At 33.2% G+C, this 13,066-nt stretch overlaps 1 protein-coding gene across 3 annotated transcripts in view; it reads left to right on the top strand.

Annotated features, from left to right (window-relative positions):
* The window catches only part of LOC117172546 (amphoterin-induced protein 2), a 156,865-nt gene that overhangs the window by 7,942 nt on the left and 135,857 nt on the right, over window positions 1–13,066 (top strand). The window contains exons 1-2 of one of the 3 annotated variants that reach the window (XM_033360593.1): window positions 3,044–3,166; window positions 3,410–3,576. The exons of 1 other annotated variant lie outside the window; for it this stretch is intronic. The gene's annotated coding sequence lies outside the window, so the exon portion shown is untranslated. Of the gene's footprint in view, window positions 1–3,043; window positions 3,167–3,409; window positions 3,577–13,066 lie in introns of those variants that run through there. One more of the 3 variants, XM_033360591.1, reaches the window with a different exon arrangement.

Below are 13,066 nucleotides of genomic sequence, written 5' to 3'. Positions count from 1 at the left end.
GTTGTTCTTTTCGACAATGAATTGCAACAGAAATGTTAACAACTATTTAATTATAAACTATATTTGATTCTGGATGATAGTATAATGTAATTTTATCTTTAAAATTACATTTTACTTTCATTGTCCCTCAGATTTTCCTTCAGGCAAATTTTATGTATTTGAAGTTACGAACGCTCATATGAACGAAAGAAAATTTTTGACGTTTTTATATTTTTAAATATCGACAATCAAATTTGTCATTTTTAAAATTTTAGGTGCAGATATATTAAGGGTGGTTTTTAGGAGTCCTTGCCGAACTTTCTCACCCACTCTATAATTATTGATGTGAAAAAAGAGAATTTTTGACGTTTTTATATTTTCAAATATTGACAATCAAAATTGTCATTTTTAACATTTTAGGTGCAGATTTATTAAGGGTGGTTTTTAGGAGTCTTGCCGAACTTTCTCACTCCCTCTATAATTGGCGAGACAAAAAAAGAGAATTTTTGACGTTTTTATATTTTCAAATATCGACAATCAAAATTGTTATTTTTAACATTTTAGGCGCGGATATATTAAGGGTGGTTTTTAGGTGTCTTGTCGAACTTTCTCACTCCCTCTATAATTAGCGAGACAAAAAAAGAGAATTTTTGACGTTTTTATATCTTCAAATATCGATAATGAAAATGGTCATTTTTAACATTTTAGGTGCAGATATGTTAAGGGTGGTTTTTAGGGGTCTTGCCGAATTTTCTCAACCACTCTATAATTATTGAATTAAAAAAAAGAGAATTTTTGACGTCTTTATATTTTCAAATATCGACAATCAAACTTGCATTAGGCAGGTTTAAATAATGGGTGATGTGTAAGGGTAGGTAACCCCTTAAACAAATTTTTATTCGACAATTCTTTCCGACAGAATATTTTTTCTTGCCGTTCTAATTGATTTAGGCAGAAAAAAATTGAAAAATAATTTTTTTTAATTTCGTTCAAATGAACGTTCGTAACTTCAAGTACATGTTTTTGGCCAAAATTACCGGGCACAAAATTTTTTTTCTGCAGCATAAATTAGCACTAAATAAGCACTAAATTATGGCATAGTGCCCACATCAATATGACAATGTTGTAATTCCAGCTTCCGGGACCTAAGAAAATATTTTTTTTGCAAATTTGTTTAAACGATAGTTGTTTAAAAAATTTATTGTTCAATTTAAATATCATATTTATGGAGCTCCAAGTGAGCCTTACATAAGGTAAAGGAAGAAAATTGTTTAATTCATTTTTCCTAGAATTGTTTAAACAAAAATCGTTTAAACAATTTTTTTTAAATTTTTCATTATCATATTTCTAGAGCCCTAAATGACCCCTCAATTATTGTATAAGGTGAATTTTCCGTAAAATCATTTTTGCACGTTTTACAGCCATGTTCGGCCAACCAATTCCGGAGTGGTTTGTGGAAGGCGGACAGTACTCCTGCCGAAAATAGGCAACTTAGCTGACCCGAAGTATTACAGGCCAATCACTTGTATGCACACACTGTATAAGATATTAACAGTTATCCTGAATGATAGGATTGTTCAGGCAATTGAACCTGTGTGGCAAGCATACTAACAGCGTGACCTGTGGATGACCTGGATTGATTACCGCAAAGCTTTTGATTCGACCTCCCATAGACTTATCATCTTTCTTTTGGAAACCTTAAAAGTTCATCCGCAAATCGTGATATAGATAGAGAGATTGATGCCGCTTTGGAAAACCAGATTTACTATCTTATCTGGAAAAAATCGTGTGACAACTAACAAGGTTAACTTTCAGAGAGGTGTCTTTAAGGGCGCCACCATGAGCCCACTCCTCTTTTGCCTTAAATTATTGCCACTATCTCTAGCACTTCGCCATTCCGACGACGCTATACGACGCTATACGACACCTTTGCGCTGGAGAGACTTATATATACCTGGGTGTGCCACAGAGCCGAATTCAGGATGTGACATCAATAAAGGATACTCTCCGAAGCAGATACAAACGTCTCATCCGATAATTATCTGCAATTAACATGCTTGCCGTCCCGGTAGTACTCTTATTCATTTGGACTGGTACCATGGACGAAGAACGAGCTCAGATCCCTTAATATCGAGACACAAAAGGTTATGCACATGAACAAAATCATACATCTAAAGTCTTCAGTTCCGCGACTCTACATCTCACGCCATAAAGGTGGTCGCGGAATATTGAATCTGGAATGTCAACAATAGGATTATTCTGGGTACAGCACATAGAGTAGCAAATGGAAGAGACCCTCTTCTTAAAATGATCAGGAAGCACGAAGAAGTGGGCAAAGGAACGTTTGTAGAAAGCAGCAGAGAAGGCTGATGAAATGCTCGGACCTAAATTCAGTATTAGGGGTGAGAAAAATGCATCAAATCTTATCTATCTCGAGCACTCACTTCTGAAAGCCCGCATTGAGAAAGCACAAGAGAAAAACTTTCGTGAACAGCTCATCGATGTGAGAATGCACGGCATCTTCCACAGAAATGTGGAGGATCAGTCAATGTCGTGTCAGCTAACGTTTACTTTCCTTAAATCGCCCGGATTGAAATCTGGTACGGTGTCATTTCCACCTTAACATACCGTCGCCACATTTTGAGCCAAGACATTCCCGATGATAGCTGCAGGGCGTGCCATGTACACCCCGAGTCCTAGCACACATACTATCTAGTTGTCGAACTCATGCGGGAACAACCTACAACCAAAGGCACAAAGCGACCCTGAGAGTGCTTTATTACCATCTCTTTATATTCTAGACAATTGTTTCTATTGCACACTCGAGGTCTGACATGGTTCTTCTTGACTTTGAGAAGAGAACCATGTTCGTTATCGAATTTTCGGCACCAGCTGACAAAAACATCATAACCAAGGAGAATAAAAAGAAAGAGAGGTATAGAGACCTTATAAGGGAGTTGCGACGATTGTAACTGGAATATTCTGTTAAACTAATCGTCCTTATCATCGGTGTTCTTGGAGGTGCCAAGCTTTCACTGGTTAGTAGCCTGAAAAGCATCCCTGCGTGTGAATAATATGCTAAAACACTTGCGGGAAAAATGCAGAAGGCGGTCTTCCTTGGGTCGCACCGTGTCCTCAGGGTGCACGAGTCTTTTGCTGGATCTTCGTATTGATTTCGTCACAGACTGTAAGCACCTATTTCACGGTCTCGAGACGTGGTTATGGCTGAAATCTTACCGCGATTTCGCTGGGATCGGGTGCAATTTTTTTCAGATAAGCACCCGCTACCGGCGAAATCCTGCGGTTTTCTTTATGACAAACTTTTAATTATATATAATTATAATCTATTTATTTTGTAAGTAAATATACTCGTTTTTTCGACTGAAAAAAAATTTTTTTTAATGAAAAGAAAATTATGTTGTTTTTTCAGAGTTCCATTGTTGACATTGGAATGTTGTTCGGCTGGATCAAGGGGGTACACAAATGCTCTGGACATAATAATAGGCTTGTGTGCAAATCATGGAGTTCTTCGGGATATTCCAAATCTACTTCAAAATATAACATATTTCTGAATCATCGTGAATGTTAAAACTTTTGGTTCGTTTTCAAAATTGGCAAACTATTTAAAATAACTATAGGATAAATATTGTCTCAAAACTTTGCCGTATTAATTGTTAATATCAAAATAAGTGATGTATTATACCGTTAAGCCATTTCCCATTCGGGGTAGGCGTGACTCATTCAGTGGGGAAAGGAGTAATGTGAGGAAGGGGTGGGATGTTACAAAATATTAGTATAAAATAATAGAAGGCACCAAGGGATGAGTTCTGTACCTGAAACTGTAATTAATCTTATATAATAGGATTTTAACAAATTTAATATTTTTTGATAGAAAATTAAATTGAACTATTTGATTCCAAATGAGCTTTTTTATTAAAAATTAATTTACACCTAATATTGATGAATAGCATTTATTACAAAGTTGTAATTCACGTTGATGATAATCATATTCTTTAAATAATGAACTTTACATTTTTAAACCACAATTTTTATCAATCAATTTAGCCAAATTTTTGCACACGCATTTTAATAATCAATTTTCTTATAGGTAGAAAAACACATGTAATAAGCTTGTTGTGACTTGGTAGACTCTCCCCTTGAAAATCTGGGTCAAGTCTCCCCAATATTAGTTCATGCGTTCAATGTCATAAAAATGTATTGTCGAATCTCGGGCATAGTTAGTCTCCCACTGTCCCCTGGACTTTTGACATTAAAGTTTATGAAGAACATAAATATTTTTTTTAAATTAAACTAATAATTATTCTATTTCAAATTACATTGAGGGTAATGGAATTATTTATTAAAAATAACATTTTAAACAAATAAATTCTTGAAACTTATCATGTGGGGAGGTGTTGTGAAAAATGTGGCTTATGAAGGTAGATGGAGGGGAAGGGTGTTATAACTGTTTTACAGAAAAATAGTCCTTTAACTTAAGAGTTTAAGGATTGGGACAAATTTTTTTATTTTCTAACTGACAATTCCTTATTTGTTGAAAAATCCTTTTTCTAGGTAAAAAATTCATAGTTTTAGTGGAAAACGCATGTCTTTGGTTAAAAAATGTACTATTTTTTTGAAAATTCTTTTTTTTCGGAAATAAATTAATTTTTGGTGTGAAAAAGTAACTTTTCTACTTTTGGTTTAAATTCAAATCTCTTATGGAAAATTAATCTTTATGATTGAAAATTCGTTTCCTTATTTTTACAGTGCATCTCTTGGCAGCATCTGCATTCGTTGAAATATCAAATATTATATTTTCTATCGAAAATCCATATTTGCCGGTTAAAAATTCAACTACTTTGTTGAAAATTTACACATTTGTTCGAAAATTGAACTCTGAAAATTTGAATATTTTGTTGAAATTTTTTTTTTTAAGATGTTAACCACTACGTTTTCATTGAGATTTTTTTTTGAATGCAACTCTTTTTTGTTAAAGATTAATCTTTTTTGTTTGAAAATTTTACCATTCAGTTCAAAATTCATATTTGTAGGTTGAAAATTCAAGTAATTGGTTAAAAGTAAAAGTATTTGGTTGTAAATGCAAATCTTTCATTAAAAAGCCGAATTTTTAACAAAGCCGTTTACACTGAAAATGAATAAGTTTAATTTTTATTTAAAAATATTAACCAACCAAAAACTAAAAAATATGATTACTTTAAAACAATAACAGCTGAATTAAACCAGAAAATGCATTTCAAGAAAATTTTTAACCAGAGATAAATTTTTAACTAAAATAATGAATTTTCAACCAAAAAAATTCATTTTTAAAAGGTCGTTTAATCTTAAAACAATTAGAGGAATGTTCAACAAAAAAGATTAATTTTCAACTAAAGAAAGAAAGAATTTTCAACAAAAGAATTAAATTTTTAAATAATTAATGAATCTTTAGTACAAAAAATATCCATTTTTACTCAATTAATTTAACATTTAACCAAGTAGTCAAATGCTGACAAAAAAGACAGATTTTCAACAAAATAATTGAGTCCTCGACAAAGGAGCTTGAACAGAAGATAATTCACAACTACCAAATTAAATTTGTAGATATTTTAACCTTTAATTTAAAAAAATCTGCGCACAACTTTGCGAAGCTCTAGAACGAACAAAGAAAAACGAAAAATATCTGCAAAATTGTTGAGTTGAATTTTCAACCAAAAGGGATACATTTTTATTGTGTTCATGTTCAGTAAGAAAATCAAGTTTATACCCAAAGAGATGAGTTTTTAAGCAAGAAACAATTTTCAGTCATGACAGAAAAAAAATTCAACTAAATTGTTGAATATTTTCAACAAAAAATTTTAAAAAACTGTTCCCTCATAGTTTAAAAATCAAGTAATTGGTTGAAAATTCGTCTTTTTTGTAAAACATTAACCCTCGCAGCATGAGATATCGGCGGGATATCGCAAATGATATCCTACTGGGCGGAAATTGCGATATCCCTGGAATGTCCCAAGGATATCTCAGAATATTCTCAGGATATCCGATTAATGTCCCAAATTTATATGCCAAGGATGTTCCCAAGATATCCCAATTCTATAATTTAGTATATTACTGGAAATTTAAATATATCTACTTCCAATAATATTTATATTCAATCGTATCAATAAAATAAGAAATAATTTAACAATATTAGGTATTTTCCGGAGATTTGATACAAAGTACAATTTTATAAAGTGCAATAATAGTGAAGTTCGCTCTAACGTCTTTGTCGGGTAAATTCCATCATGGCTGTTAGTGTGTGAAAACTGTCTCGCAGTAATAAGTGACACTTTAACACAAATCAACAATTTCTCGAATATTCGTGCCAAATTATAATCAATTGTCATTTGTATTATACAAACCAACGCGGTACATATTAGTTTAATTGTTTTTTTTATCATAAAAACATATATTAATAGATTTCTAAACTGTGCAATTTAGATTTTACAGGGTCAATAACAGCCAACCTTTAACTTTTTAGGGAGTGAATTATCTTTTATTGTAAGTAGGCTGTTATTGGTTATGAAAATGATGAGCATTAATAATTACTTGCTAATTATACTGAGATGGGATTTCGAAAGAAACCGAATATTCGAGATTTTTACAAAATGTTTTTTTTTTCAAACGGATGTTTGTAAAGCTTAATGGTTCCAGGCATTCTACATATTTGAATAAATATGCATTTCAGAAATATTGGATTCCATTGCCAAAATTGTGTATATCCCACGCAGGACATTGAGTGGATGTCATACGGGGCGGAAATCTCGATATCCTTGGAATATGCCAAAAATATCCCGGGAGATTTTTCAAGATATCCTATATCCTGCTGAGATATCCTAGTTATCTACCAAGGATATCATTTTGTTGTGAGGGAATCTTATTGGTTAAAAATTAATCCTTTGAACATCGATTTTTTTTTATAGCGAAATAATCGTTTTTTGTAGATAATCGTTTTTGTAGAGAATTAATTTTATGGGTAAAAAATTAATCTGTTTTTTGTTATTTTTAACATAGATGTCCAAATTCGATTTTTTGTTGTATTATATGGGATAAAAAAGTATTTCATAATTTACTATAAAAAAATTTTATCGCTAACGATTCTGCTAAATAATGTATCGAACCTGCTTGCTTTTAAGTGAATTCTATTTTATTCTAAATACTTTTTATAATATTGTTATTGGATTGAAAATTAATTTAGCTGAAAACAATTTAAATCTGTATCAAAATGTAAGAAATTTAAATGAGATTAGAATCTAAATTAAAAATCCTATTTAACGTCCATTTCCGTATACCACTCAAGGAATCGGTCAAAAATGATTATATCAAATTGCCCTTTTTAGAGGAATTTCCGACTCATTTCCGGCTTGAGATATCCCTTTAAACTACTGTAATACCTTCAAAATTAAAAAAGGGCCGCGAAGGGCAAAGGACCAAAAACTTAATATTCGATTTTTTTCCTAACATTAATAAGGGCCTATTTAGGGCTCACTTTCTATCCAACTATGGATTTTACTTTTTAACTCTTTGTATAAAATATGCAACCGTGTTGCTAACTTTACTTCAAGCCAGCAGCACCATTCGAGGAATCGGTCAAAAAATAGTTATATCAAATTCCACTTTTCACAGGAATTTCCGGCTCATTTCCGGCTCGAGACATCCCTTCAAACCACTGCCTTACCTTTAAAATTAAAAAGGGCCACGAAGGGCAAAGGAACAAAATATACATTTTTTAATTCTCTTCCCAGAATTAATAAGGGACTATTTAGGGCTCGCTTTCTATTTAACTATGGATTTTACTACTTAACCCTTCTTATCAAATATGCCACAGTGCTCCCAGCTTTAGTTCAAACTAGCAGCACCATTAGAGGAATCGTTCAAAAAATGATTATATCGAATTTCACTTTTCACAGGAATTTACGGCTTATTTCCGGCTCGAGATATCCCTTCGAACCATTGCCCTACCTTTAAAATTTTAAAAAGAGCCACGAAGAACAAAGGGACAAAATATAAATTTGTTATTTCTCTTCTTGGCATTAATAAGGGACTATTTAGGGCTCACTTTCTATCCAACTATGGATTTTACTACTTAGCCCTTTTTATAAAATATTCTACAGTGCTGTCAGCTTTCCTTCAAACCAGCAGCATCATTCGAGTAATCCGTCAAAAAATGATCATATGTGTATACAGGGTGTCTAAAACGTCCCGGGACGGTTGGATATTTCCTCAAGTAAAATATTTTTCAAAAAAGTGAAGGTCATTCCTGAAGTAAATTTCAACGAGGAATTCAATGGTGACCTTCATTTTGACCTTGAAGTTGACCTTCATGGCTTTTTGAAGGTCAACTGTTTTTTTTAATGGAAACCCCCTTTTTTACATCTGCCATCGATAGAGCGGAAAATTCTACGTTCATGTACGTACCCAAGTCATAGGTCAATTGTAACGGTCAAGGTCAGTTAGAGGTTATTTGAAATTAACAAAGTTTTCCAAGATGTCAGTGTAATTCCTGAAGTAAATTTCAACGAGAAAGTCATTGGTGAGCTCTGTATTGATCTTGGTTACAGAGTTCTGAATATTGTAAAATCATACGGAAATTTTTCATTAAAAGTTCCAGGTGTTCTGGTGAGAGTTCTGTTCCTCCCCGAAGAGTTATACAGTCCTATACCGTTTTTCCATACGGATATTACGAATCGAAACTAAATTTACATATTACGAGTACGTGCTTACTATCTTTCACTAAAAGATGATTATGGCGCAGGCTAAACTTTTTTAACGAGAGAGGGTATCTGTATTAATGATGCATGGTTGGGGAGATCGAGTTCAATCTTATGATCAAGTTCGTTTGCTTTTTAATCGCGCTTTTCATAATGGAGAAGGGTTAAATCCTGTCTCAAAATCAACAATTTAAAGAACTGTAAGGCGCTTTATGAATCATGGATCTATCAAGGACCTTCAGAGAACTGGTCGGCCAAAATTTGCAGGAACTGAGGAGATGCAGGTGGACATAGCCCAAGCATTTGTTGAAAACCCACAGCTTAGCTTACGTCGAGCTAGTGATGAGCATGACGTTGCTCCTGAGACAGTGCGAAATGTTTTAAAAAGCATTAATTTCCATTCTTACAAAGTTCATCTGGTACAAGAGCTCAATGAAGACGATCCTGATCGTCGGGTTGAATTTTGTGAAATTATGATGGACAGAATTGATAGAGATCCTTTTTTCTTGTACAATACAGTATTTTCAGATGAATCTACTTTCACTTTAAAAGGTGAAGTTAACAGGAAAAATTGTAGATATTGGTCAGACACAAATCCTGATTGGATGTTGGAGAGTCACACACAATAACCACAAAAGATTAATGTTTGGGCCGCTATCTTAAATGATACATTGATAGGCCCTTTCTTCATCGATGGTAATCGCAATTCCCGTGCATATGAAGAGCTTCTCAGAAACCAAATTGTATCAGGAATAAGGGAAATTACAAGCGATAATTTTCAAAATATTTGGTTCCAACAGGACGGAGCAGCGGCTCATTACGGTGGGGAGGTTCGAGCATATTTGGATACTCAGTTCCCTCAAAGGTGGATTGGAAGAAGGGGTGAAATCGAGTGGCCTGCTAGTTGAAGCGTCCACCCAAATATTCCATTTTATACCCTTGTTAAATTATAGATCTGTCAGCTTCTTTGTTGGAAGAAAATCTTCACTGCTTGTTATCTCCAAGATTCACACTTTTAAATTTCCTTGTTAGAGTTTGTAAATCGGTTCGCACTTGGATGACTTGTTTTAGCTCTCGAATGTTCTTTAGGAATACGTTTAAACGACTTTTTAGCTCTTGTTGATTTTCTTTTTCACAATCTGGCATCTGACAACCATATGATACAATAATTAACATGAGAGTGAAAAAAATAATACGTCTTTAAACGTTTACTCAATTTAGTCCGCATAGATAAGGTTTCCAGGCGCTAAATAAAAATGTTATGCATATGCATTATTTTGAGGTTACGTCGTTTTTCATCACTGCCTTTCCGATAATCGGGAAATTATTTATGAAATAAACTTTTTTGATTGGCTGCAAACAAGGTTAGTTCCGGGAGCTTAGTTATTATGTTTATTTGTAAGTCCAAAGTTTTCGGCCAAAAATATTGTGTAGTTTGGAAGTAACGCTCGGGTGAATTGTATCACACATAGCCTCGAAATATACACGCACGTTGTTAGCAATATCAAACATTTTTTGATAAACGAGCACACAAAACGTGTGCGGGGACGTTCGTTAGCATGTTTGCTATCATTTCCCAAATTTTGAAGGCAAAATATTTCTTATCCTAGGAAAAAAGCCGGGGGAATCTAACACTGAAAAAATCGATACTATTTCCTAAGCGCTATGCAAATGAATCACATTTTGCTAAATTAAAACTTTTTTGAATTAACCTACAAAAAAAGTGTATGGGTACGTCTGTTAGCAAGTTCGCTGTCATTTCCCAAATTTTTAAGACGAAATATTTATTATTCTAGAAAAAAAGCCGGGGGAACCTAAAACTGGTAAAATCGACAATTTTCTAAGTATCACATGCCCTTAAACAAATAATTTTCAGGGAAAATGAAATGCCAACGCGTTTAAAAGATGGAACTCAATGTATTTTCACAAAAGTCAAACATTAACACAATGTAAATATGTAACCACAAAACTCTGAAAAATGAAAGCCACGATCGATAACCAGAAGATTCATTTTTTTTTATCAAAAACTTCGAAGCGAGAAATGCAAGAAGGCTTGCTTTCGTGATCGATGTTTACCTTCACTTTTTATCATGCTACCGATTGGTGTAAATATCGAACACCGCCTTGCTATATGCACAAGTCTGATAAGCTATCTTTGAAAGTACATCATTTTTTACGACGAAAGCTGACGTACCAAATAAGCTATATGTACCTCATTATGCGAGTATCTCCCAGAACACACCGCACCGGTACACTAAGAAGTTTTTCCAGGTCCATTAAGCAGGCACCTTCACAATCGAATTTGGGGATTCTTCATAGCTCAGAATTTTGGGCTTTTTTTCGGCGTCAATTTAAATTTTTGGGCTCGTTTACTTTTTTCAAAAAATCAATTTTCTTGTGGAGGTGCCAGCTTACATTAACCCAGCACTTGTGCTTCATAAAATCACTAAATAATACAAATTCAATTCCACCAGAATTTTGGGCTCTTGAATTCCGCAAAAAAAATTTCCCCAAACAAACCCTGAACGTCAAAAATCCACCCCTCTTTACCACGAACATACGATTTTGTCAAAAAGTAATTTTTTTTAAAGAATTTTACAATGTCAATCGAGTCTCTGATTTTTGGGCTCCTCGAAAATACCTGCTGCGATTTTTGTGCTCCAACTCTTAACGTCAAAAATGAACCCCTCTCTGCCACGTAGATATAACTTTGTCAAAAAATAACTTTTTTTTAGAATTTTACAATGTCAATAGAGTCTCTGATTTTTGGGCTCCTTGAAAATACCAGCTACGATTTTTGGGCTCCAACCCTTAACGTTAAAAACGAACCACTCTCTGCCACGTAGGTACGACTTTGTCAAAAAATAAATTTTTTTACAATCTTACAATTGCAATAGAGTCTCTGATTTTTGGGCTCCTCGAAAATACAAGCTGCGATTTTTGGGCTCCACCCTTAACGTCAATAATTAACCTCTCCCTACCACGTAGATACTTTGTCAAAAAATAATCTTTTTTAAAATTTTACAGCTGGAATAGAGTCTCTGATTTTTGGGCTTGTCAAAAATACGCACAACGATAATTGGGCTAAAACCCATAGCGTTAAAAATCAACCCCTTACTACCACGTAGATTACTGTACCCGATAATGCAGTGTAATTTTTTTATTTATGACTGGTTATTCATATTTCAATAGTGTGCTATATTACGATTTTAGTATGTGTTACAGTAACCGGATAAATAAAAATTCTCATTTTTTGAACTTATTGTTGATATTTAATTACAAACATAAGATCTGAAACCACAGTCACTTCGATACTATGACAGGTTTATGTCCGTATAAAGAGAGTAGGAAACGATGACATATAACTGGGTTGCGCGCGGTCGTGTATCGATAATCGCAGGTGACGCGGGAAAAATTTTAATCTGTATACACGCATATTATAGATATGTTGACGACACGTTTTTTATCATACAAAAATATAAACTACTTTATGTCATAAACCGATTTAATGCTTATCATCCTAGACTTAATTTCACACATGAGATTGAAAGTAATAACTCCATTCCTTTCTTCAATGTTAAAGTTGTAAAGACTGATTCAGGTAATATCATTACAGATTGGTATCGTAAAGATAATTATTCTGGTAGATATCTAAATTTTTTATCTAACCATCCAATACAACATAAAATTTCCATAGTTGCAAATCTTATTGATACAGCTCTTGAATTATCTCATGAATCATTGCACAAGTCAAATATTAAATTTCTTTTAAAAAACTCTGTATTTAAATAATTATCCGACGCCATTTATTCAAATACATATTAATAACAAAATTAAAACAATTAACGATTCTCTTTCTAAGCAAACAAATGCCAATATAGTTAGAAAATTCGTTTTGAAACTTTTAGTTCCTAGGCCCTTCCATGGAAAGTTATCTTTTGAAATTAAAAGAATTCTTAATGACATATCGCAACAATTTTTCGAATTCATTCAAAATTAGATAAATTTATGAAACTAGGCAAAGATTTTTGGACAATTTCCAACTTATTGATGTTGTATACAAAATTCAATGTTTGAATTGTGAAAAGTATTACGTTGGACAAACTGGTAGATTATTCTCTACGAGAATCAAGGAACATCGTGATAACTTTAGACAAAATCCAAAAAACCATAAAGTCATGGCTAAACACCAGGTCAAAACTGGATATCTAATTAATTAGGAAAATGTCATTGACTTACGCAATGAACCTAACGAATTAAAAAGACTAATAACGGAAATGTTTTTCATTAAGAAAAATGGTAATCATTTTTTAAATATAATATCTGATCTGAATAATTAT

Source organism: Belonocnema kinseyi, chromosome 5 (assembly GCF_010883055.1).
Source record: "Belonocnema kinseyi isolate 2016_QV_RU_SX_M_011 chromosome 5, B_treatae_v1, whole genome shotgun sequence".
In the NCBI taxonomy this organism is placed as follows: Eukaryota; Metazoa; Arthropoda; class Insecta; order Hymenoptera; family Cynipidae; genus Belonocnema; species Belonocnema kinseyi.
The sequence above is the reverse complement of the archived record's forward strand: the minus strand, read 5'-3'. Positions and strand labels throughout refer to the sequence as shown.